The following is a 26,393-nucleotide window of genomic DNA, read 5'->3' on the forward strand; positions in this document are numbered from 1 at the left end:
GCTCTGGACTAACTGGAAGACCTCTCCAGTTTGGCTCTGCTCAGTGAAAACGTGTTGCTTGACTTTCCTTGCCCTCTGGTGAAGGCTTGCTGAGATAAAGTGATTGATCCAAGCACGCTCTTCTGGCCAGCCCCAGAGCGAGCAGGGAAAGTGTGGAACCGTGCAGCATTTCCTTGACTAAATGCACCAGGAGGTAACGTGCAGAAAGAGTCAGAAATATTTAGCAGGTCATCAAAATGTGCTTCATGTCTACGTGTTGCTGGAACTGAAGGAAACATCTGTCTCTTGTTAGCAGCAACCAGCCATTTCATATTGCTGTATCTATGAAAAGCCTGAAAGGAATGTGGGGGATCATTTTTAGAGCTGGGAAGAGCTAGATTCTTCAAGGACAATTCCGAGCTTGATTTAACAGTTCTGTTTATTGTAATTGAGGAATGATCTTATTTTTGTCACTATTTTTCCTGCTCCACATTCTGGAGTGAGGCAGCACAGCTCTTGTGTGGGTTTGGACGCTGGCTATTCTAGGGATTGATGGTTTTGCTTTAAATTCACTGACTCTAGAGAAAATTATTCAAGTACTGGCTCTGTCTCCAAGAAAATGCAGATTTTACAAATAAAGATGTTCATCCCCAATGCAGGTTTCTGCAGTCCAGGAATGTAGTGTTGTGAGTGGGAGCTGAGAGCAGCATGTCGCTCTGACCTGACAGTCTGGTGTCCCTGCCTGTGGTAGGAGGCTGGAACCAAATGAACTTTAAGGTCTCTTCCAACTCAAACCATCCTGTGATTCTTGCTTTGTCCCATCCTGTGTCCTGCACATTAGTTACTGTCTGGTTCCAGCTTCAGAGACACAAAAAATCCCATCTGTCTGCCAAAGCTTTCCTTTCCACTTGTCTCAACAGTGCTTTTCCTTCCTCAGACGCACATTTTGACCATGAGAGGGTGACTGTCCCTAGACACCTGTCCCTGTGTCCATGGACACAGTAACCTGCTGGAAATGAGCAGTGGCACCAGGAGTGGTGCACTGGAAACCTTGGGAGACACCAGGGAAAGAGGAAGGAGATTGTCAGATGACAATCTGTGCTCCCTGAGGTGGTCACACCTGGGCACAGGGCCACGCCCGTTGGGTCACAGCAGCTCTGCAGAGGGTTTCACAATTGGATCTGACCTCAGAGCAGTTCCCTGCCAGTGCTGACACAATCCTGTTGTTCTCCCAGCTGGGAAGGAGGATCTTAATGTGAACCTGTGAGTGGCCTCAGCTCCTGGAGAGCTGCTGGAGGTTTGGAGGTGAGGTGTTGCTCTGAATGGTGCAGAAATAGGGATGCTTCCATCAGACTGCTCTCTTCTCCCCCTTTGAGCTGTTTACTGGTGATTCCCTCCCACCTCTGGCTGGAAAGAGAGACAGGATCAGCCTTGATGTGACATTTAACTTGTTTCTCAGGCTTTATAATTCACCATTTAATGAAATGAGATACTCAATTGCATGTTGGAGACGCCGCTGGGAGTTTCAGTGTGCAAATGTAGAATCTCAGACCCAGTAATGCAGTTATTGAAAACTGTGATTTGGCAGTAATGGGATGTTTGATATTTAATGTTTGATACTTGTTTGCAGCACAAATTGCTGTTGAGGCTTCCTGAAGAGCAAACCTGGTTCACCAAGGCCTTGTTTTTAGTGGAAGGTTTCCTTCAATGCTTGTTCTTTATTACAGATGTGTGTTCTTAGCATGGAAGTCAGAGCTAGAAGCTTATGCAGGCTGTTGGGGTTTCCATGACATACTGCTCCATAAAATCTGACCTCCTGACATGACATTAGGGGGTTTTGCATGTCTGATGCTGACATTAGAAAGAGATTACTGCATGCCTGATTCTGACAAACAGCACTTTATTTTCAGGAGGAAATATTCATGCAGAAATGCAAGCTGCTCAAAGCTGAAATACTGACAAGGATCCTGACAGTCTGTCTCTTTGAGTGCCATCAGAGGCACGTTGCTCCCTCTGTTGTGAAATGATAAAATTTACAAAAGGAATGTACAAAGGGAAATCATCCTTCCTCAGTCCACGAGCTGGAACTTAATGAGGGGAGATGATTATTTTATTTATAGGCATTTCCATAGCGCTCATCAGTGGAGTAATCAAGATGTTTTAGAAGTACAGACAGCGGTGGCAGTGACAGGGTGGTGTGTGAATAATTACATTTCTGTGCACTGCAGACCTGCTGCAGTTGGAGTGCCAAAGCAGCTAATTGAGAGCTGGTGGGCTGTGTTTGAATAAATGCAGCACTCGAAACAACAGTGGGGTTAGGTTATCTTAATGAAATTGTGTCTTTTTATGTCTTGGGTTGGCTGGAGAAGTATGGCCCTTGAAGCTGCTAAATTAGCATCTTGTGTTTAAGTAGTTTATTTAACTTGCACATCTTTCTAATGTCTGTGCTCAAGCTCCTTCCCTCCCTGGAGAAAATCGTTACCTCTTGATGCACAGCCCTGAGCTCAGAAAACACGTTTGACAAAAGGTTTTTCAAAGAGTTGACCAAAAATGAGTGGTGACAGGGGATCACAAGAGAGATTTAACTTTGGAACTTCCATGGCTGTACAGGAAATGGTGTGGGTCAAAGAATTCAGTGCATTAAACAAATGCTGTAATGGGCTAAATTCAGTGCTTGGTTCCACGGCTACAACTGTTGTAGTGTTGAGATGTGCAATACCTGCAATTAAAATACACACATTCAAGGATTTAATTTGGTCAGGCCTGTGGATCATGCTGGAAAACAGTTATTTTGGTAGATTCTTCCTCCTTTTTTAAACTCTTAGCTCTACCCAATGTCCCAAATAAGTCTGGATTCCTGGGAGCTCTGGCTGCTTTACAGACACACGATGACAGCTCCTGCCCCGCATCGTTAGCAAACCAAATTAGAAAGCAGAATTTGAGACCGTGGATGAAGTTGCATTCAGATATTTTGAATGCAGTAGGCTGAGCTAGACTTTGCAGGGGTTGTGTAGATTTACTGTCCTGCTCATGCCTGGGCTCCTTCCTCGCTGTGGTGCACCGTGGGTCGGTGTTCTCTGGGGAAGAGGAGGCTGCTCCATCTGTCAGCACCTTGCTTTGCAGGTGGGGTCTGCCTGCATTCCTTCTGCTTTTGAGGGACCTGTGAAAGTTGATGAATCTTCTGTGCATGCTGTGAACTTCTCTTTTCCTGCCCTGTATTTTATTCCAAGGTCAGTGCGTTGTTCAGCCAAGTGCCCAAAGAGATGCAGTGACAAAAATCAGTTCCTTTTTTGTTTTTGGTTGTTGGCTGAGTTTGGTGATACCCTGGCATAAACAGAAATTCATCAGACATGTTCAGTTGTACTTTAGCATTAAGATAATTTTTTTTGTTGTGTGGAGTTTCTTCTTTTTCTCCAGCTGTTTTATTGCCATGCCTTAATTAACTAAGCACCCCATTGTGTGACCCAACAATTATCAGCACCAAAAATAAGCAGAATAGGTTCTGTTCAGAGCAGGGAGATCTTGTATGCTTCAGCTGCACATAAAAAGAGATATTCTGGTCAACAAGCAGGGGACAGATTGTGGTTTTAGCCATGATACCATGCAGTGATCTCCTCTGGCCTTTGAAATCTTCAAACACGGGGAGAAGTCGCCCATGCTCCGCTCACTGGCTGTTCCCTTGCCCAGACACTGTGCTGCTCCATCTGAGTGTTAGCTGTCTCATCAGATGAAATTACATCCATTTCCATATGTCAGGGCACTTGTGACTGCGCTCCCAAAAGAATTTCCAGTCTTAATAAGATGGTCCCCTCTAGCAGCCTGAGCTTTGATAAGGATATCAAGTGGCAGGTGATGAGGGGAGTTCATCCTGTGTTTGCAAAGCTGATGCCCTGGGGGCCAGCTCACCTCTCTTGGCCAGGCAAGAAGTTGCCATTTCATTTCAGATTTCCTGCACTAAGGAAGGGCAGGAGCCAGGGAGAAGCAGGATGACAAAGCTTACAGAAAGTTTAAGGTTTAAGGTTTGTGATCAAAGTCAATAAATTAGTTGATAAACCATCTCCTAAAACCAAACTTTGGAGTTGCTGCACTGATTTTAAGCTGGTATTTGGAAAAAAGAAAAAAAGTAGTAAAAAATTAATCACTCAAGGGTTGATAACAGCAGGGGACCAAACTCTTCCAGGGTAATGTAGATCTATTGATTGTATTAATGAAATTGTATCAATGAGACATGGAACAAGGTTTGTACCAAAACATAAAAATGCCTCCAACAGCTGTAAACTGTGGCTGGTGCTCAGGAGGAAGGTGACACCTGTGTGACTGTACCCAGTGACATCTGCATTGCTGGAGGATCAGAGGGAACCCGTTCCCTCCAGAGCCCTGGCAGGAGTTAACTCACACCCTGAGGCACCAGGTTCAAAGTTACAGAGTGAGCAAACTGCTTTGTGCTACTGCACATGTTGAGGGGAAGGATGTCAGAACAACTCTTCCTTCTAAGTCGCTGTCTGCCCTTCAGGATACCAAAAAACTGCCCAGAACGAGCAGTTCCATGCACTCATGTAAAGCTGGAGTTGAGCCTCGAAGGAAGTCAGGGGGAAGAGCAGGAGAGGGGTGCAAGTGTGTTCTGCATCCCACCTTCTGCTAAAGCTCCTGCAGCAGCAAGGGGAGCATGAGTCCCACCTTCCCTCCCTGCTGCACAAAGCTGGAACAAGGAACCTGGCTCTGGTTTCCAGCACAAAGATGGAACAAGGAACCTGGCTCTGGTTTCCAGCACAAAGATGGAACAAGGAACCTGGCTCTGGTTTCCAGCACAAAGATGGAACAAGGAACCTGGCTCTGGTTTCCATCTGCTCCTCAGCCCTTTCCTCTCGGAGCTCCTTGCTCGCCGCTGACATTGGCCAGGCCCCGCGTAAATCTCCCATTTTGATAGCAAGAGGACAGCTGAGGGTGGGCAGAGGGGCAGGCAGGATCCCTCAGGATCATCCCTCAGGATGGGGATTAGCTGCCAGCCTGGCAGGGCTGCTGCAGATGTCTGCTTCAGGGCGCTCGCGTGAGATGACTCCTCTGCAGCGGCCGCGCGCCATGCGAGGAGGATTAGTAATAATGTATGGACTGGAGAACTCCTGAACCCAAGTCACTTACAGAGCCAGACAACACAGCCTAGTTCTTCATCTTCAGGGAGCTCTCAGGGTAAGCTGGAGGTTCAGCACCGCCTGATTCATGCAGTGACTAGACACTAACACAGACAAAACCAATTAGTCTGCAGGTATCCCACAAGGATTTTAGCACTCACTAGAATGAATAAGCCGAGCTTCCATGAGTGTGTGTCTAAGTACTTACAATAAAATATTCAGAAGACTTTCTGAGATATTCTTTAGGAACCTTATGCTTATTAATTTCTGTTTCCTCGGGTCGGTGGGCCACAGGATCTGGGTGAAGAGGGAACTCTGGGTGAAGTCTGGAACTCTGGGAATCCTAATTCCTGTGCTTCTTAAAGCAGGCACAGGCTGATCTGAGCAGCTGGACTCTTGATCAGACCTGTTCTCCTGTGGGCATTGTACTCACCTGCTTGCCATTGGTGTGGTCTCTAACTGCTCCCCATCATAGGTAGTGATGGAAACAGAGGAAAATGGGTTTAAACTGTCAGAGGGGAGATTTAAATTAGATACTGGGGAAAAAATTCTTCCCTGTGAGGGTGGTGAGGCCCTGGCACAGGCTGTCCTGTCCCTGGTAATGTCCAGGTGGCACTAAATGAGCGTTAAGGTCCCTTTCAACCCAAACCATTCTGTAATTCTGTGTGTAGAGCAAGGGGAGACAGTGGAGGATGGCATCATCTTGCAGACTTTGCTGGATGTTTTGCCATTGCTTTGCCTCACTCTCAGGTTGTGGAGGAGGTGTTCTCCTGCCTGCCACTCACATGGCTTTGGTGCTGTTTACTCACTGGCACCATGCTGTTATACACATCCTGGTAAAAACCTCTGCTAAATCCATTTTTCTCTCAGGGCAGCGAGGCTCCCAGTCCACCAGCAGGCTCCAGAGCTGCTGTTTGCTGGAAATGGTTGGTTTTAGAGCCATGCACTGACCAGGCTCCAGATGAACACCTGCTCCTCCTGTCACAGATGGCAGGCTGTCAAAATCACTGAAAGATGCAGTCAGAGCTGACCTGGTGACCTGGGAGTACGTGGCCCCTGGTACTGCGTCCTGCTGCTATTCACACCCCAAAAGAGATGTGTGCTAAAAATTCCATCCTCAGTAGCATCTTTATTTTAGCAGTTCTCCCTGTCATACAGAGTGACGTGTTCCCTTTTCACTCCAAATCCCAAGGGAGAAGAGGATTATTCACTGTAGTGCCCGAGGGTTTATCTTGGAATAAATGGGCTGAAAATGAGCAAGGGAAATAAGGCTGAATATCTGGAGCTGTGGACAGGCCAAGAAAGCCTTGTTGTTTTTCCCATTGTGAGTTTGTGTCATGATATGAAACTTATGTTTCTGGTTCCTTTTTGATCCTTCAGCATCAATCCCACCTGTGTGAACGAGAGCCCCTCCTTCTCTGGGAGGGAGATGGTTACACTTAAAATATCCAGAGTGAGGGTTCTTGTAAATGTCTTCTTTTGAACACCTGAAGTGATCAAATATGTGAATTTCCCCTGTTTGAAATGAGGAAATGTCTTGCTGATTCTGGTGGTCCTTAGTGTTAGGCTGTGGGTGACATCACATGTGATTTTTGCTCATCTCTCCTCACCTGCAGTAGCTCAGAGATTGAGCAAATCCCCCCTGAATTCCCTCAGGGGACACACCTCTGGAATCTCATGGGGGTTGGTGCCCTGTTCCACATCTTGCTGCGAGTTCACCTCTTTTTCTTGACTGCCTGAAGCCACTTCTTCTTTTCCTTTCTCAGCTCTTACTGGCCTCCAACCAAAAAGCTGTTTTCATTCAGTGGCAGGTAAATTATGGCACAGTTCACACTTTTCTCCAGGAAAAGCCTGCTCTAGGTGTGAATAAAGGCAAACAACCAGGTAACAGGTAATGCTGAGAAATGGTGTGATGGAGCTGTCAGCCAGCACAGCAGCATTTCCTTCTTCCTTGCCTCTGAAATGAGGCCTGAGCTAGTGATTATTCATTTTTGTGTGTAGTCCCTGCATCTTGACAGAGCTCAAATGTTAGTTAATTATTAATTTAATATTAAGGGGATTATTCTGTGCTGCAAAGGGCACTGTGAGTGTGAGGGGTTGTCAAAACCCTCTTTTGGCTGGACTGCCAGTGACAACAAAGGTGATTTTATGGGTCAGGAAGGGAAGGAGGGATGATGTACAGAGGATGCAGCCTCCATCCACCCTCAGCTCTGCCAGGAGTGACAAAAGACAGGCAGAAATGTGTCTCAAACAGTGTGTCTAAAGGAGCTGAGGAGAGAAAAAAAAGAGTTGGATGCAATCCCTGGAGCTTTTCAGAGCTGGCTGAGGTAGGGCTGCACATTTGGGGAGGTGCAGAGAGGAGCTGTGAGAGCTCAGGGCTGTCCCAGGGCTCCTCAGGCTGCAGCAAATCGATTAAAATAGAGCTGGAACTGCAGGCCTGCTCCTGGAGATTTGCTCAGGCTGAATAGGGAGGAATAAGCAGGGCTAATAACCAGAGCATTCGCTGCTGTGAGCCACAGGCACACCCTGTCCCCTGTGAGTGTGCAGCCAGGCCTGGCTGGATGTTCTATAGTGGATATAGAATAATAATCTATATTATTAAACCCAGTCCTAGTTCCCTGGTTAACTGCAAGCGCTGTGTGGGTGAGTAAACACATTTTTATCTGTATAAATACATTTTATTAAGTGTTGTACAGCACAGCTCTGCAGCTCAATTTGCTGTCTAAGCAATCTAAACTCCTCCTGTAGTTAAAGAATCCCAGCGACTATTGTGCTCTCCTATCCTCGAGCCATGTTGTTGTTTTTTGTTCCCTCACCCTAATAAACCAAAACCAAGGGCATCTCACTGTGGTCTTTTACTGCACTTTGAAAATGTTTGCTTACTCTTACATCATTCTTTGACATAAGTGCATATCTCATTGTTACTAACAGTTTTTGAATTATCCACGTACTCTAAAATAAGTAGGAAATTAGTGTGTATTAGCTCATGGTGCTTTTGTATTTTTTTTTTGTTATCTTGAAAAGTACTTTAGAACATTTTTTTAGCTAGAGTGGGTGTAAGGTCTATCCTTCCCTCACTGTTTTTTTTTTTTGTTTTTTCTTTTTTTTTCCCCAAATGGGGGATTTAGTTATGAACAAAAACCAGACATGGGGAAGATGAGATAATATGTCCCATTCATTAGCAGGATTTTTCCAGGGGATTTTGCTCCAGCCAGAACTGGCATGAGAGGTCAGTCCTGCCAGTCCTCCAGGTCTGAGCTCTGTCATCTGGAGGACAATGAGCTCAGCGAGCTTTTATTGGCTCCACAGCAATAATTATGCAGCCCCTGAGCCTTCAGGGCAGCAGGGGAGAGCAGGACTGGGGCTCCTTCCTCACTGCCCTGCCCTCACCATCTGCTCTGTGCTGCTTATCTGGTGCTCCATCCCCTGGGGCTGCAGGACACACAGCTTGGGCCCTGTGGGCATCAGTTCCTGGCTTTGGGCATCAGTTCCTGGCTTTGGGCATCAGTTCCTGGCTGTGGTCACCAGTTCCTGGCCTTGGGCATCAGTCCCTGGCCATGGGCATCAGTCCCTGCCTGTGGTCATCAGTCCCTGGCCTTGGTCATCAGTCCCTGCCTGTGGTCATCAGTTCCTGGCCGTGGTCATCAGTTCCTGGCCTTGGGGACCCATCCTTGTCTGTGGTCATCAATCCCTGGCCGTGGTCATTAATCCCTGGCCATGGTCATCAGTCCCTGGCCATGGTCATCAGTCCCTGCCTGTGGTCATTAATCCCTGGCTGTGGTCATCAGTCCCTGGCCGTGGTCATCAGTTCCTTGGCCATGGGCATCAGTCCCTGGCTGTGGTCATTAATCCCTGGCTGTGGTCATCAGTCCCTGGCTGTGGCAGAGCAGTCCAGTCCCCCCCCCCGGAACACCTCCCTGTGCTCCTGGCTGTTTATGGCTGCAGGTGTTGTTTTTTCTGTCTTTATTCAGGTTCTCTGAACAGGGAACAGAAATGGGTTCAGGAAAGCATCTCCTGGTGTGAGCACTCTTCTGTGAAAAAAGCATTTCCTCAAGTTATTGCTGTGCCCCTGCACTCTTGACATCATCTCTTGTGCTCTTCCTCACTCCCTCACACCCAAAATAGTGCAGAGAGAGGAGCAGGACTAATGGGACCTGCTCTCCTCTGTGTGTCTGGTGGTGAAACTCTGCCTGTGTGCTAGATAAATCAAGTGAAAGATAAAATTGTGGGGGGAAAAAAGTGCTCTATCATGCAAAATACCCTTCCACCTTGATGATCTATTAGTATAAAATAATAAGACCATGGGTGGGGGACAGCCAATAAACATTTGGACTTCAAAATTCACGAGGAAAGAAAGGCTCCATCAAGAAAACCTGAGGTAGTGCTAAGAAGTGAAAATGTTATCACAGCTTTGAATCAGGTTTAGAAGAAGAAAGCAGGGTAGAAATAACTTCTTATCAGAGTAAAAAAAATAAATAAAATCAAGAAACAAGTGGTTTTTACTATCTTTCTGAGTGATCTGGAGGGGAAAGTACTTGGTGAGGATGATGAAAGGGCTGTTGTAATAAAAAACTATGGAGACTGAGATGAACAGGCAGTGTAATGGATGATCCTAAGTTCAAAGCAGCACTGGTAGAAATTACTCTTATATTTGTCTCTTTTTAACTAAAAATAACTGTTCTGGAGAGAGGATTGCCTTGCTGAGGCAAGCTAGTAAATAATATCTTAGAGAATCAGAACAGCATGCTAAAGCATATGGTATCCATCCAAAATTCACGCAGAAAGGAGCAGCTTTTAAAAATATTGCTGTATTCCATTTATCTTTCCACTTCACCTCTCCACATTCTCAGATGTGTCTCAGAGTATGGAAGGAAATAAAGAGCTGCTGCAGTGGCTGTGCTGTGCTCCCATCCTCTGAAGCGTGCAGGAGGGCTGGCTTGGCTGGGAACTCGTGTTCATGCAGTGTTTTGGAGCTGGGGCTTTGGTGAGACACCCAGGGGGTTACAAATGGCCAGAGCCTGTTTTCTCTGGAGTGCTGAGTGCTGAATCACCCCCTGCTGCCCAGTCTTGCTATATTTTTGTGCCTGCAGCTTTGAACCTGGGACTTGAACTGTGGCTGGGGGGGGACCATGGGGGGGACCTGGCTGCCAGGTTCACTCCTTTGGGAAACCCAAAGTTTCCAGGTGTGCAAGGATGTTGAGAGAAGCTCCAGCTGTAGCTCTGCAGATGGGGAATACCCTGAATTTCTACAGCCAGGTTCCACATCTTATCCCACTGCACAGCATGGTGCAGCTTTTCTGTAAATAAAGGGGGTTTTATTTACAATTAAATGTAATAAAGATGGGGGCACATTTTTAACCTGGGACAAGGTGTAATGGTTCTAAACTCAAAGAGGGTAGATTTAGATTAGATAAGAGGAAGAAGTTTTTTGCAATGAGGATGAGGAGGCCCTGGCACAGGGTGTCCAGAGAAGCTGTGGCTGCCCCTGGACCCCTGGAAGTGTCCAAGGACAAGTCTTGAAGCAGCCTGGGGCAGTGGAAGGTGTCCCTGCCATGGCAGGGGCATTGGATGAGATTCCCTTTAAAGGTCCCCTCCAACACAAACTGTTTTAGGATTCTGTGCTGGAACCTTTGAAATGGGTTTGTCAAAACTGCATGGAATGACCCTGCTCTTTGCACGAGGGACATAAAATTGAGCTCTTGTAGATGTCTTGTTCTTGGTGGATATGGACCTGTCCATCCTTCAGTCAGATTGTGGAGCCACTAACTCAGCATTTGTAGCTTCTCTCAGCCACTTCTGTAACTTTTGCTTTCCTTTTATCTCCCAGATACTATAAATGGAGAGAAAAAGACACCCCTCACTTTCCTCCCCACCACCCAGTGTTAACAGGAGATCGTAAAGTATTTTAGTAATGGGGGGAAAAAGTAAAAATCCAGTGCAGCCATTTCAACTTAGTCAAGAATTTTAAACTTGGCAGATGAATTATTTGGGGAGAGATGCTGAGAAGCATTTGCAGACAAGCAAAAAAATCTGTGTGAAACCCTAAACCTGAGCAGCCTTCCATCAGGGAGCTCAGCTTTAGCCCATCATGAACTAAACTTCTCTTCCTCAAATGTGCAGGTATCAGGAACCTTATCAACTGCTGGCAGGCTGCAGGATTACATGTAAATGAAGTGTATCAAAGAGTCGAGTTAGGTAGCCAACATTAGGATCTAAGAACATTATTCTTGCCTACTTGAACGCCCTTCATAATGGATTAGAAACAAGAAATTACATCTCTTAATACCAGCTGAAGTTTGAAGCATCTTTCTTGCTTCTAGTGAATTTTAATATTTTGGGAGTAAATGGTACCGGGGATTTCCTTCATTTTAGACAACCTCAGTCACGGAGGTTTGCAAAATGATGTGTTCATTTCACCATCAAAATGAAAGCCACAAGGCTGAATTTTATACAAGAAATTCAACAGAGTTGTTGGCAAATGTTATTTTTAGCAATGTAGAGCAACAGAGATCTTTATAGTCTTGGCAATTCTTGCAGTTTTAAAATGGAGAACAGCTCTTGAAATGTCTGCTTTTCCTTGAATTTTCATCCATATCATGAGTTTCTTCATAAAGTTTTTGCACTGCTCTTGGCAGCAGGTAGTGATTTAGTGCCAGGCAGTGGAGAACTGCTCCATTTTACTCCACTTCTGCAGAAGGCTCTTTCTTCCAAAAAGGAGATGCTGGAAAAAAATGCTGTCTGATCCTGACATTCATTGTTTGGGTTGTTTCCAGTTGCATGTGCTCAGTGTAGGGTAGAACGGACAGCAGATAAGGAAAAAAATAAAGTTGGGCCAAAACTGCACTGAGCACTGTTTCATAGATCTCATAATGAGTGAAAACCAAGTTTATTTATTCTTCTCAGCACAGCTCACAAAGTCCTTCTTTCTGTCCAAAGCAGAAGGTAATTGCCCCAGGAAATATCTGATGTCTCAGATGAGTGGCAGTGTGCTGCAGGTATTCAGGAGTGGGTCTCGGGACTCCTGGCATGAATCCAGCTGCACTGTGGGACCACCAGAAAGGCAATTAATTTGCTGTTTTCAGACTGGGCTGCTGTGACACATTTAAACTCACAGAGAGCTGAAATGAGTTTGTCAATTTGTCTTTAATGTCCAGGTTGGAAGAGTTTTCACGCATCTCTGTCTTAGCTGCCTTCAGGTAAAACAGGACTCATTTGTAAGGCTTCTGAGAGCTGGGGAATGCTGTGGCTCAGGGAAGGTTTCTCTGCCTAAATTCTGCAGGAGGAATGTCTATTGCCCCTCTCTAAACAGTGCTGTGCAATCAGGAACAAGCAGAGCACACTCTGAATGCTCATTTATCTCTCCATCTCCCCTCCTCCCATTCTATTCACCCCCAGCCCGTGTGCATGGGGATTTTCCTGTTTGCTTTGCTTTCCTTGCCATATTGTTCCAATTATCAGACAATCTTTTTTCACCTCCACTTAACTTACACGTGGGTATGGCTTACAGCTGAGACAATGCAGTCATTCTGGCATTGTGGGCCACCTTCTGCTGCTTTTTGGACCACCAGCTAAGACTGACAGAGATCTGAAGTCTCAACAGCATCACAACAGACTGAATCCCCCTTCTTTTCATTGCACAGCTTACAGAATACCTTCTCTTAATTCTGCAAGGGTCTGGCATCTAAAACAAAATCAGCATCCGGGTCCTGCCCCCCTCAGCGGGCAAGATCCACCGAGGGCAATCTCTGGTGCCGTATTTAGGCAGGAGACAAAGCTGAGATTGATTCAGTCCCAGCCTTCACGTGTGCTTCCTTTCCATAAGTCATGCTTTCACTTCTCCTCTGCAGGCTGGCAGCTGCGAGGGCTGGTTGCTTGGTGATGCTCTCAGCAGCACAAAGAGCTCTCAGCTGGGAGGCCAGGGCTGTCCGCCACAAACAGCTGGGATAATTTTATTTGTCTTTCTCTTGTTCCCACTAATTGCGAGGACCCGAATCAAAGTCAGCAGGACAGAAAAGGGAGCGCCAGCAGATGCTATTTGTGGCTTCTTTAGCACGCACCTTTTTCTTCCCGAGTCAGGGCAGTGACAGCGAGAGCCAGGAGTGGCCTTTCATTTATTTCCGAAATGCAGGAATGAAATGAAAAGGTGTGATTTCCACTGCTGCTTCAGGCAGGCTTTTACCAGCTTCTATATAAAAGCAACATGTGAGACGGGGATTTGGATTTATGAATCATTGTTCCCTAATCCAGTGTGTGACTGCCTGCCTGCTCATTCTTTGTAATAATCCTGTGCTGTGCAGGTCATATCTGTGAAATGGCTGTGAATGACTCCTCCTCTGCCTCAGAAGAGCACACTGCTCCTCGGATTTTGTGAAAGATAGAACAATGAATAATCTGTTGATTCTAGTCAGGTGTTAATGGCTTTTTTTGGTAATTTATTTATGCAAGGTGCTATGTGGTAACAAATAAACTCTAAATGTTTACAGTTCACTGATGAAACGCATGAATACACCAAGGATCTGCTGTTCAACTCAAGACCAGAAAGTGGGGTTGGTTTCTGGCATTTTCCTCCCATATCAAAAGCCCTGAAGGTACTGAGAAGTAAAAGTACCTTTTGAGAGTTTGGGCTGCTCTGCTCCCAGGGCTAAAGTCAAGAAAGATTGAGGAGCATGAACTGAAGTGGAAACAAACCTGACTGAGTGCTAAATGTAGCATGCAGGGAAAGGGCTTCCTTGGTGTGATCTCCTGATCTGATTGTAAGGATGAGGACTCCGAATTTTAGTGCCCCACGCTCCTGAGCTGTCATAGCAGGTGTTGTAGTGGACACCTGGGGGCTTTGGACCTTTTATTTCTGGCCACAGGGCCTTACCACATGAACCTTTTCACTGAAGAAACAGCAGCCGGGCTGGAATTTCTCTCTTAAAAAACACATACTTAAGCCATAATCTCTTCTTTTTCTGCCCTGAAAACATTTTGTCACTCTGATACAGACACTCATGGTTTTCATCCCTGAGCTGGTGCTTCCCAGATACTTTTTGCATGTGTGGTATTTGCATGGATTTTGTTGATTTCCAAATCCAGCGGTTTCGGGTGCGCTGCTTCGGATGCTCGGAGACAATAATCGGGGCAATCCCCTAGCTCCTGCTTTAGGGTTGTGCAGGAAGATGTAAGTACATTTGTGAAGGAGGAGCTTTTCCTGTTTGCTGAAACATCAGCTATTAGCCCCTCACGGGGGCTGTGCAGCGATGGACTGATCCTCTGTGTCAAATCCTTATGTAAATGCAACAGCCTAATCCCCTTGCCCTAATAGGAATTTCACACCTCAATCCTCACTGTGTTCAGGGGCAAAGACATTCCTAGCAGGCAGTTTGAGGAGTCCATCCTTCTTGAGGGAAATCACTGGGTGTAAGTTTGTGGTACTAGGGAAGCTCTGGATTTGTAGGGAAGACTGAAGCATGTCACTAATAAAAGAGAGGGGATTATGTTCCTAAATTGTCAGTGGATTTCAGAGGATTTGCCACACCAAATGGGACCATTAACCTACCTAGTCCTTCATTTTGCCCCTGGCTGCCTCTTTGCTTTAGCTGGAAACGCTCCCTGGGCAATAGAGTGGGGTGTGCAGGAGTGGGAGCAATAGGATTCCCCCCTGAGCCCTGCAGCAATCCAGGCTGTGCCCTGCAGCTTGACACGGCTCCCTGAGCCCTGGGTTTACACTGCTCAGGCTGGAGGAGGTGTCCATCAGTGCAGGTGGTGTCATTCTCAATAAACTTGTAATGTACATTATTATGTAACCTCAAAGAAGTACTAAAAATACTAAAAGAAGAAGTACTAAAAAGGCCAGAGTAGAGCACCTGGCAAGGACTGGGCAGTGCCTTGGACTCATCTTTTTCTATATAGATGTGCATTAATCTCTCAGGCATTGAGATTTATTTCCTGCCCAGCTGCAGAGCCTTGTCCAAAGCTCACTGCAGTCTACAGAACACTTCCACGGGCCATGACCTCAGTCTGACGGTCCAATGCCTTCCCTGACAAGGGGAAAACCAGCACTGCTCCTGAATTGTCACCTCTGACAATAAGGATGTGCTGGTTTCCCCTCACAACAGGGAGCTAATTGCTTCACACACAAAGACTCATTTTCTCAGCCTCAGAAGGGCCAGGTTAGTGTCTCTGGTGGTGGAGATAATTTTGGGTGCCAGTTAATCACCTGGATGTGCTGCTATGGAGCATCACTCCCCATGCTCTGCCTCCTCATGCCCTGGGCAAGGTGGGTCTCACCTGGCATGGCAGCACCATGTGTGCACAGCTTTTCAAGTAGCAGCTGGCCATTTGGAAGAAACCTGTGTAAATGTGTCTTGTTTTTGCCACTGCCAAAGCTTTTCCAGACCAGCCTTTTGTTTTACTTCAATCCTCACCGCAGAAGCTTGTTACTCCCTGCCTGCTCTCTTGTTGTGGCTCCAGCCCCTCTGGGCTGCTCTTTGTCTGCCCCGTTGTTACTCCACTCTGCACTTTGGGTTTGCTTTTCACCAGTGCACGAATGAGGCTCTTCAACAGCCAGGCCTTTATCCCCATTCTCAGCAGAGTCCATTCTCCCCGTGCAGCATTTGCATCCAAAATGCCAGCACACTGACTCCAAATCTGCTGCTACACAAAATAAGCCTTGATTTTATGTTGGTTTTTTTCCCCCCCTCCAGGCCAGCTGGCTGTAGAAAGTTTTGTTCTTTGTGACTCTAAATGCTTGTGTTGTTTTTAATTGAATTTGACTGTAGCTCACTTAAAGTTTGTGGCTTTTCCTTAGGAATGATATCACTGTTCCAGCCAGCTCCTGTGGAGCAAGGACTGGAAAAACCTACTTAAAGACAAACTATAATTTAGGATTCAGCAATGTCTGATGTAGCAAGAAATGCAGCTTTGGAGGGGAAACCATTACCCGGTCATTTAAATGCTTCTGTCATTTGGAATAAACCCATCTGTAACACAAAGGTCACAGCATCCCCAAGAGCTACTTTTATTTTGTATTATTTTACTGGTGCCTAGCATTAGTTAGTGACCTGTGTGCAGGTCTGTCCCCTCCTGCAGATGTCCCTGCCCTGACTGGACTCTGTGATTTTAAGGAACCCCTGAGAAATGCAGAGGCAGCTGTGGCAGTAATCAAGTCTCTGGGAGGATCCCCTGCAAAAACAGCCTTTTCTAATGGTTTTGATAATTGCATGCCATTTTTTTTCTCAGCCTGACTAAAGCAATTCTGACATTTTCTGGTCTTGATGCCCTGCATCAGCATTTTCTTGTACTAGAGGTGCCTGAGCAGGGCCTGTTCTCTGTTGCCCAGTGCTGTTTCAGCACTTTCTGCTTGTTCTCCCATAAAAACAGTGCATCTTGTTGAATGCAGAAATGGGCATGGCTGGAGCTGCCTCAGCCTTATTTCAGATTTTAAATAAGATCTGTAAGAGGGAAAATGCCCAAGCTTAGGGAGAGATTAGGCTCTGTGACACTTTGCAGGTGGGAGCCTCGGCCCTAGACTGGGAACATCCCCAGTGCCACAGAGTGTTTGTAATAACTAGGCATGGTTCTTGAGGTTCCTATCCCTTTTCTGTCCCTTTTCCTCCTTTTAGTTGGGAGCAAGATGCTGAACTCTCAGTGGAGAGCTGGGAAAGAATTACTTGTGGGTAGCACCCATGTAATTGATGGCGCGCCGGTGGAGATGCTATTTCTGGTAGCACTCAAAACAAACATATTCCCAAAGCACAGAGCATGCAGGTCTAGACTTTGCAGAAATCCATTAGCAGGGCTGGTATGAGAGTTGTCTGGCTGTCACATTTGGGGATATGTTTGCAAGAGAACTGTTAGAAAAATAGATCCTTCTTGACAATGGAATATCCCCAAAGCATGAATTTGAGACGCTGTAAACGGGAAGGTCTGAGGTGTTTTTTTGCAGAGGAGGAACTCATATAAGCCTGGGTCACTCTATTAAAAAGAGTGCAATTTATTGACTTACACTGGCTGATAATCTGTTCCTAAAGCTGCTTTTGAAACCAAAGTAATGTAGTTCATATTGCTTTCCCTTGTCCTTCCTAACAGTGTTGCTTCTGTCCCGTGTTTAAGTGCTAACAGTTTAAAAATGCATTTGGAAAGGGTGTACAGAGGATTTTGAGCACGATACTGTTAGCAGGAGCATTGTCTCAGAAAATACACAGTTTTCTCTTAGGGCAAATCTGCCATTTTATCCACTTAGGCACCAGACAAAACAACCTTTACTATTTTTCTCCCTGCCAGCATCTGAGGCAGCTCCAGGCGGGCAGTTCAGTGATCATCCTCTTCACAGCTGCAGAGGAAAAACCAAAATGTGCAGAAGAAAACAAATCTCCCCTGGTTTATCCCAACCCAGCAGCTCAGGATGGTTTCTGAGCAGCTGCATCCTTGCAGCAGAGCTCTCTCAGCAGAGGGGAGGTGAGGGCAGGGGGCTGCCAGGGGCTGGGCACGCAGCATCTCTGTGGAGCTGGGCTCACACATCTCCCCAGCAGCAGAGAGGAAACCCAGCTCCCACAACATCCTTTGAGGAATTGCCTCAGCCCCGTGGAAAAGCTGAGCTGCTCAGGCTGTGGCACAGGAGCTGTGTTTCACAGGAGAGAGCCCCAAGAAATAATTTCTGCTGCCTTATGCCTTAGAAGGGATATTTTCCTCAGAGCTGCTTCCCTAATAATCTTGTTTTCATTCTGTTTGTGCCACTGGCACGGGTCAGAGCTGGACTGTCAGCCACCCAAGCTCCTGCTGCATCACTGCAGGGTAAGACAAGCAGCTTTAGAGACCCTGCTCTGGCTCATCAATTGACAGGGATGTACTGGACAGACAGACAGGAGCAGCGAGGAATACTGGGGTTCAACTCTCGTCCGAGAATCTCCAAGCAGAACTGGACTTTATTCATCCAGCCATTTGTCTGCTTACCTGCAGAACACAAAACAATCTCCCAGTCCCAGGTTTCCTCCACTTCTCTGGAGGTAATTTTCAGATTTTTCTTTCGCTCACTGAGCAGACATCTGCTCCAGCTTGCACTTTGCTTCTCCACTGTGCAGGGCCATCAGCAGGCGCCAGTGTGGCAGCAAGTGACAGGGAAATGAAGCTGGGCAGAGGGACTGAGGTAGGGATCCACTCAATTTGCTGAAAGGAAAATAGGAAAATGCCTGACTGGAGAGGATGAGGGCACTATATTGAACTTCCAGATACAAATGTGTGTGCCAATAGGCTCCGTGTGCCTGCCCCAGAGCTGCCACCTGTAGCATCAAGTGCTGCAAATTGAGGGCATGGCCCCAGTCTGATTGTTTGTAAACTTGACACATTTGTAATCTAGCAAGAGTTTAATCCTATTAGTGGAGGTGTTTGTTTATTGCCCAGCTGGCCACAGAGGCCCTGGTTTTCTGCCTCCCTTTGCAGTCTGCTCTCACTTTATGTCGGTGTAAAGGGCTGAACAAAGCCTGGGGCTGGCTGGCAGTGGGGTCTGAGGAGGTGTGAGGTCCCCAAAGGCAGAGCAGATCAGCAGTGGAGCAAACACAGGGCTGTTGTTTGCTGTGGTGGCACTGCTCTGGAGGCAGCCCTGGTTCACCTGGGCCAAGGCCAGGGTGCTGCAGCCATCCCCGTTAGCGCGGTTGGGTGGCAGGTCAGCAGCAGCAGCTTGGAGGGAGGCAGGTAAGGAAAGAGACATTTCTGCACACCCCAGTGGACAGAGGATTAAAACATACATCTGCACAGGTGAATGGAAGGGTGCCCTTGGGATGTGCTGCCTCCTTCTTGCAGAAAGAAATAGAATTGTTGTAGAAAGCCAAATGCTCGGGTGCTCTACATCCAGCACGGCCAGTGCGCTGGACTGGAAAAGTTCATCTTCTTGTGGAGCTCAGGAGGGGCATCATAAAGTCCAAGAGTTCATTTCCTTGGTTATAAGAGGTATCCAGTTTGATGATTATTTCAGCCTTATCAAATAGGTCGCCTGCATTTGCTTGCTGGAGCAGATCTGAAGGGCCTTGGGTAAAGGGAAGCACCTGTTCTGTCAGGGGTTTGTCACTGGGGATCAGGACAGTGAGCAGAGCCATTTGCTTGGCATCTCTCTCTGGATCAGTGCTGCTCCAAGAGCTGTCACTGGATTAATTATAACCGAGAGACCAGACCTTGGAAATCACAAAACCCCCCAAAACCCTGTAGGAGGAAAGTATCCAATACCTTTTTAACCTACTATAGTGAATTTGGCCAGATTCTTCTCCATTTTACTCCAGAATTTATATAAAATAGGTGGACTGAAAATTAAGCTCCAACAGGATTTGGCCCTTGAACACCAGTAATAAAATTTAGTTATATGAAAGAATCAACATTTAACTCCTGGGCAGGTGTTATAATAATTCCTCTTGCTTTCTATCCTTCTCTTTCTCCCTAGAATAAGAAAGAATATGGATATTTTAGTATAAAGGTTATCCAAGCCATGGGGCTTGGATGCTTTGGGGTTTTTTTTGGTATCTTTACAGGAGAAAAAAAACAATGCAGGAAATTTTAAGTGATGTACTAAGTTAATGCAAACTAGTCTTGTTTATTTGCCTGATGTAATGGAATAAAAAAGAAAGCAGTGGAAAGAGAGCCAAGTCATTTTCTTGTAGTCTGCAGGAGGGAAGTTCAGTGCATCTGGAAGGCAGCAGTGTGGAGACAGAGTATTTGTAATTGAACTGGCACATGGCAAAAGAAATGTTGTGGCAAATCTACGTCAAAATAAGGGTGGTGTCAAATTGGGCTCAAATTCAGTAATCACAGGTGCCAAATGGATGAATTTAGGTTCAGAGTTTAGAATTGTTGTGATTGCTGTGGTTATTCTGGGTTCCTTTTTCAGACGGTCCCAGCAGGCGGCATGAAAGATTAAAAATTGTAATGTAAGGACACTGATAGGGAAAGACACTTTCTCCTGCAGGAATTCAGAGTGGGAAGTTCAGGGAATATTGATGAAATGGAGAAGTACTTGTAATTCAGTTCAATATAGGACACTCTAAGTTTTCCAGCCCTGAAAAGATGAGTGGTAACTTTGGTAACTTGCATAAATGGATTTATAACTCAACAAAACAAGATTACTTTGGCTGAGCACACCTTTTAATCTGGGGGGGGAAAGAGCACCTTCCAAAGCCAGCAATTAGTCAAGCGTAAGAATACCCCAGGCCCCTCATGCTTGATTAAATTATTCAAGGGTGAGTCAGACCAAAATCCAGGGAGATCAAGAACACTTGGCAAATAAAGAGACTCGCTGTTGGACGTGGGAGGTGATGCCGTGTCCTCGGGAAGGACATTGCAGCTCAGGTGTGTCACAAATGAAGCTTATGCTGAATCTCATCTTGTGGGTAGGAGGTGTCACACTGGTCCTAAAAGCAGCCAAGACCCCTTCCCTCACTGATCCCTTTTTATTTGACACCCTCAGCCCTCTTGGCCAGTCCAGGTCACCCAGCAGGTGCCACAGCAGAGAGGTTTCAGCATTCCTCTCCTCCCCTGCCCAGCTCAGTGACCCTTCCCACACCTCTCTCACTTCCCCCACTAATGGAGCCTGGTTCCCTACAGTCCTTGAAAGGTTTATTTCTATTTTTCCTTGTCAATTAACCGGGCTCCCAACTGCATTGTGCTGAACTGCTGCACTGTGTGCACTCCATACCTGCTCAAAATTGCTCTTCCTGGACAAAGCATGTAGGCAAATTTCATTTATCAAAGTAAGGACTTTGGGGAGAGCACAATTAATCTCCACTTATCCCTGGAGGACCTCCAGGTGGAAATGAGGCCTGTAGGTGCAAGCAGCTGAAATAACTTGATTTTTTTTCACAGCTCCAAAATGAGGAAAGAATTCCTTGTGGGGGAGGTGTGCATGGAGAGTACAGGATGAAAGGAGAGGGCAACAAACAGGCTGGTGACCTGAGCCTTGGGATCATCACTTGCCCCATGTGTAGAAGAGCCTCTTTATCATTAATCTGACACAGGGAACAGAATGATTTGACAGAGCAGGAGAAGGGAATTAGCTAAAATCGAGTCAGCAGTGCTTTTCCAGCATCCTTTGCAAACACTGAAGCTTGCTGTTGAGTAGAAGATGCTTTTCAAGCTGTTTTGCTGCTTAGATAAATAGCCTTACCTGCTCCTGAAACAGAGACATTAAGAATTAGGGACCATTTATAAAGAAATGCCTTGACTAGAAGAAGAGGCTACAAAACCCATGTGAAATGATGACTGCTCCCATAAGAGCAGGAAGAGAATAAAGACTGCAAGATGAGACAAAAAGCAAGAGTGTGTAAACAAAATGCAAAGATAAATGCACCATAGGATGAGGGGGTTCCTTGGATTCTCTTGGACCCCTGAGGCAGAAGAAATGGAAAGAGGGAGGGTCAAAAAAACTGAAAGGAGCATGCACAAGAAGATGAGGTGAAAAGTTCAGGTGAAGGAAAATTGCTGACTTCAGCCCCAAAGACCCCCAGATGAGCACCAGAGTGACCAACAAGGAGCAGTGTGCAGCTGCAAATAGGCGTGGAACTGATTTTAATATGGAGACAAGCAGAGTTAGAAAATAAATATGTATTAAGTGTACTGTGTAACCCTAGTTTGTAAAGAGTTAAAAAGAAAAAACAAGTCTCCAAAGTGTGCATGCTTTCAGAAGAGATACCCCCATGCACCTCAGCACTGAGTAAATTCATCCTTGCTCTCATAACTACTCTGTGAGTTATTTTTTCTATCCACATATCACTCCTGGAGCAGCTGGATGCACAGGGAGTGTCCTGCCACTCCTGATCCAGTCTCCTGGCTGCAGGAAATGAATCCTGCCCTCCACCAGGCTGCTGCTCACTGCCTGTCACCTGCAGGGGTGGCACTGGTGTCTTTGCATTGTCAGGACCCATCTCTGGGGCTTGGTTGGTGTCAGTGCTCCTTGGTGCTGTGACTGGGGACAAGCTGGGTTATGTCACCTCCAGTGAGAGAGGAGAATGACTGAATTCAGCTAAATTCAGCCAGTTTAGTACCTGTGCTTCACTGGCCAAAGAGCAAACTTTGGAGCCCGCCCAGGTGAGATTCTGGCTGGAGCCATGGAAGGGATCTCGAGCTGTTCTCCGTGTGCTTGTCTCAGGGAACAGGTTTTGTGTCTGTGATACCCTGTCCCAGGGGACTCCTGTGGCCATCTGCTGCTGGCTCTCACTATGCTAATCCAGCCCTCTGGAACCTGCCAGTCTGGGCTTTGTTTTCTGCTCTTCTGCCCAGAGAACATCAAGAGGGGGAAAAAACCCCTACAAGGCTGTCGTTCACAATTTTCCTTCTCTTTTTTTTTCTGTTATAGATACATATTATATTATTGGCTTTTCACAAATATTGAAATGAAAGTTATATGTATGGGGTTAGAAAACTTTGTTGTGTTATGGTTCCTTCTATTTCTGTTATTGATGAAACTTAGAAATAATGGTATAATATACATATATGTTGAGCTATGGCATAGTATTAAAACAAAACCTACTTCTGTTTGTATAACCCAAAGACTGAAAAAGATGGTTACAGACCCCCTCTATTCTTAGATTATCTCATCCAGGTGAGGACAGCAGTGACCAGAGCTCTGGGGGAGGAATTTATTGCATTTCTGTTATCAGGAAATTCAGTGGAGCCAAGGAGATTGATTAATTTGGGGCGAGTTAAAAACTAAAGAAACATCCAAAACTTAAGAAGAAAGTTTGAATCACGTATGAGAATTTATGGATATGTAGTAGGGTTCTGTTTTTAAGGGACAATCCTTTGTTAGTAAGGTGAATGCAGAGACACCCGGCCGTATCCGTATACTTTATCTCCTAATTTTCTATTAAACTTTTAAATTCTATAAACAATATGTGAACCTCATTTTTCACGTTTCCCTGCTCCTCTGTTACAAAATCAGAGTATTGACTTGGATTTTCAAAACTGCAGATAATTTGGGACATGAGTTCCTGAGAGAGCTTCTCTTACCTCGAGCGCTGAGGCACCAGCAAAGTGGGAGCTCTGAGGGCTTCCCAAATCCAACACCTTAGGGGTAACTTAACCTTGAAGACCCTTATGTGAAAATCAAGGTTCATTGGCTTAATAAATTATAAAAGGTTTCATATAAACAAAAAGACAATTAGGAGACAAAGATAATAAAGCAAAGGGTTCAAAGGGCCGGGTGCCCTGGTGCACTGCCAGGAACACACCTGATGTCTTTGGAACACTCCTTTTAGCCCATCCTGCTGTGGGGTTTTAATGCATATTTGTATTTTTCCAAGATGTATTTTGCATGGTTATGCCTTGGATCCACCTTTTTAGAGCATGGGTCTTAAAGATTTTATTTCCCTTTATCACATTTTCATTTGGGCTGGGGTTCCTTCTTCTGCAAGCAGTCAGTGTTGACAGCAGCCTGGGCTCCATCATCTGTTTCCTGGAGGTTATCTGGCTTTGCACAGACAGGACATTGCCCTAAAGTCTAAAATTCTTCTTGACCTGTGCCTAAAACTTGCTAGCAGGAGAAAATCAAAAAGACATAGCAAAATATATATATATATATATAAATATAAATATATTCATGTTAATACTTGTGAAAGCCAATATCACAATATGGATTTATAACACTCACATTTGGACACTGCCTTCCCAGTGGCCTGAAACACATTGAAATAAAAAATGTCAGTGCTGCTGCTCACCCTTGTATTTCCCTGGGCATGGTTGGGTGTTCACAAAGATAGTAATTATATTTATATATCTCTGTTTATATATATATATATACACACATATATGCGTGTGTACATGTATGTTTTTTTAATTAGTTTCTGTAAATCTGCCCTGAAGTGTGTTGGGAAGGGGATGTATTTTGTACTGTTATAAATAAATATATATGAAATTTGTTTATTCGATTTCTCTTAGGGAAACAGCCTAAAATTCATGTGTTAAATTCGAGTCCAAAAACACATATGGCATTTGATTAAAAAGACGTAACTCTGCAAGTGTATTGATTTAAATTATTTTAATACATTCATGGAGCTTTATTCAAATGCTCCAAGTTGTAACATGGGTCATTAAAGCCACTAGTGATTTTTGTAGACAGGAATCTATTTCCTTATAGGAACTAATTTGATGTAGGACCTTCAAGAGCCGCTTTGACATTTTGTCCTTGAGGATCTGATGGTGAAACCATGTCCTCAATTCCTCTGGGATATTGTAAAATATTATATTGCGTGTTCTTTCAAGATGTGAAATCATCTTTGTGTACTTGCACATAAGGATATAAATATACAGAAAATATATAAACATAAGCACGCAGACTATAATATATATACATTATTTATATATAAAATATATAAACATAAGCTCTGCAATCCTGACCTTTTATGCATTTTCAGGTGGCTCTTTATAGGATTAGCTTGGGCTGTGGAATGAACTGAATCATCAGGCTGTGCTCTACATCCTTCTTGCTGAGCTCTTAAAAGCTGGGAGACTTCTTTGGTGGGTCAAATAACGTGTTAGAAATAATATACTGCACAAGTATTCATGCTTTCCATTGCCTGATTTTGCAGAAAATCAGTGATTTTTGCAGAAAATCAGCGATTTTTGCAGTAAACAGTGGTGCATTGCAATGACCATCCACAAGCCAGCCTCCTAACTCAGAAATAAAAAAAAAAAAAATAACAATAATAACATTTAAAAAAAAAAGATGGTGAGCATTGGTTTATCTTTTGTGCAAATATGCATTTTCCTTAGTATTTTACCAAACAAAAATCTGTATTTCTATGAATAGAACTTACTCCAATCAGGGTAACTGTGGCTGAAAGTAAAAATCCCAAGATCTGGTTTATCTGGGTAGAGCGGCCATGGATGTTGGGTCTAAAAATCTGGATGGTGGAAGTTTGCAGGAATGGCCTGAGTGGAGCTGGGAATAGGATCCTTCTTGTAATGGAAAAAAACATGGGCTGAGAAAGCCAGGGAGGGAGAACCAAACTGGAAGCAATACCCAGGGAAAATAGGAGCCTGGAAAGATCATTCCCTCCTTGGGACAAGAGGGAATCACACCAGTCACAAACAACAAGGCTACATGCAATCATGGGTTATTAGGCACCATTGCAAAAGCAAAATGCTGGAGGAATTGGTACAAAAAGTGCAATAAAATATGCATCAACATGATGAAATATGTATTGGAATGAATACTAAGTGGGATGAGCATTATTCTCAACTGAGTGGGGGGTTAGTGGCTGGACTCAGTGACCTTAAGGCTCTTTCCCAACATAAACCATTCCATGATTCTTTCTTGTGAGGCAAACCAGACAGGCTGTAACTTTTGCTGGAGATATTTTATGTTCCTTACTGCACAAAACACTCCTTCTCTACCATGAGACTGTGCTTTAAAGGGGAATTTAGCACCTCCCGATTTCCCCCTCTCAAGGAGGGCAGGCAGGGGCTGTCCCAGCCTCCTGGGGCAGGACAATGTGCTGATGCAGGCTCCAAGCCACAGGGCTGTGCTGGAGGTGAAGTGTCACTGTGTGCCCACAGCGAGAGATGTTTTTGTGACAGTCTTTGCAGAAGGAAGGGAGAGTCGAAATATTTTCTGTAACTTGTTCCCGTTTCAACACATGGAGAGAAAGAAGGAGGCAAACCCCGAAAGGGGAAGCCCTGGGCTGAGTTCTGCCCTGCCTTATGTCATCTTCAATTTTCCTAAAGACATTAGGGCATAATGGCAAGGCATTGCAATTCTGGCACTGAAATACAACTGAGGTCTCCTATCACCAACTCTTCACAGTGATGTTAAGGCTTGCAGAGATCTCCAGTCACCGTGGAAGGACACAGAGCTCTGAGTACATCTCCACCAAACAAGGGACACCCCAAGGCTCCTGTGGTTGTGTTTCTTAGTAGCTGTTTATGGGTTTGGCCATAATCCTATTGTAACTATTACTATTAATCATATTCCTATCATATTCCTGTAAAGCACCAGGGAAGGTTTTCCTGAACAGATTAGTCACTAATGAATTTGTAATCTGGCTTTGATCACTCATTCCTTTTGAATGCTGGTAGGTGGAGTTTACATGCCAAGATTTTCTGAATAATGAAGATGCTGCCTCTAAGGACCCTTTGGAATTAATTTTTTCAAATTTGGATCTAATATGTAAGCTGGGCTCCCATAGTTGTCAAGAAGAAGGGACTCCAGCACATGACACAGATATGGAGGCTTCCACATGCTCCTACTGAAATAAAAAGCAACATTCCCTCTTCTTCTGCAGAAAGCTGGAGCAGACAGGGAGGAGAACCTGAAATCATAAGGGC

At 45.2% G+C, this 26,393-nt stretch overlaps 1 protein-coding gene and 1 long non-coding RNA gene across 6 annotated transcripts in view; both read left to right on the forward strand.

Moving 5' to 3' along the window:
• Positions 1–26,393, forward strand: part of DCX (doublecortin) — a 77,077-nt gene that overhangs the window by 21,971 nt on the left and 28,713 nt on the right. The gene's annotated exons all lie outside the window — the stretch shown is intronic.
• LOC147650505 (uncharacterized) lies at positions 13,146–15,756 on the forward strand. Its single transcript, XR_015276527.1, has 2 exons — positions 13,146–13,251; positions 13,592–15,756. It is a non-coding gene; the product is annotated as an uncharacterized LOC147650505 (long non-coding RNA).

Source organism: Cyanistes caeruleus, chromosome 14, assembly GCF_971803275.1.
Source record: "Cyanistes caeruleus chromosome 14, bCyaCae1.hap1.1, whole genome shotgun sequence".
NCBI lineage: Eukaryota > Metazoa > Chordata > Aves > Passeriformes > Paridae > Cyanistes > Cyanistes caeruleus.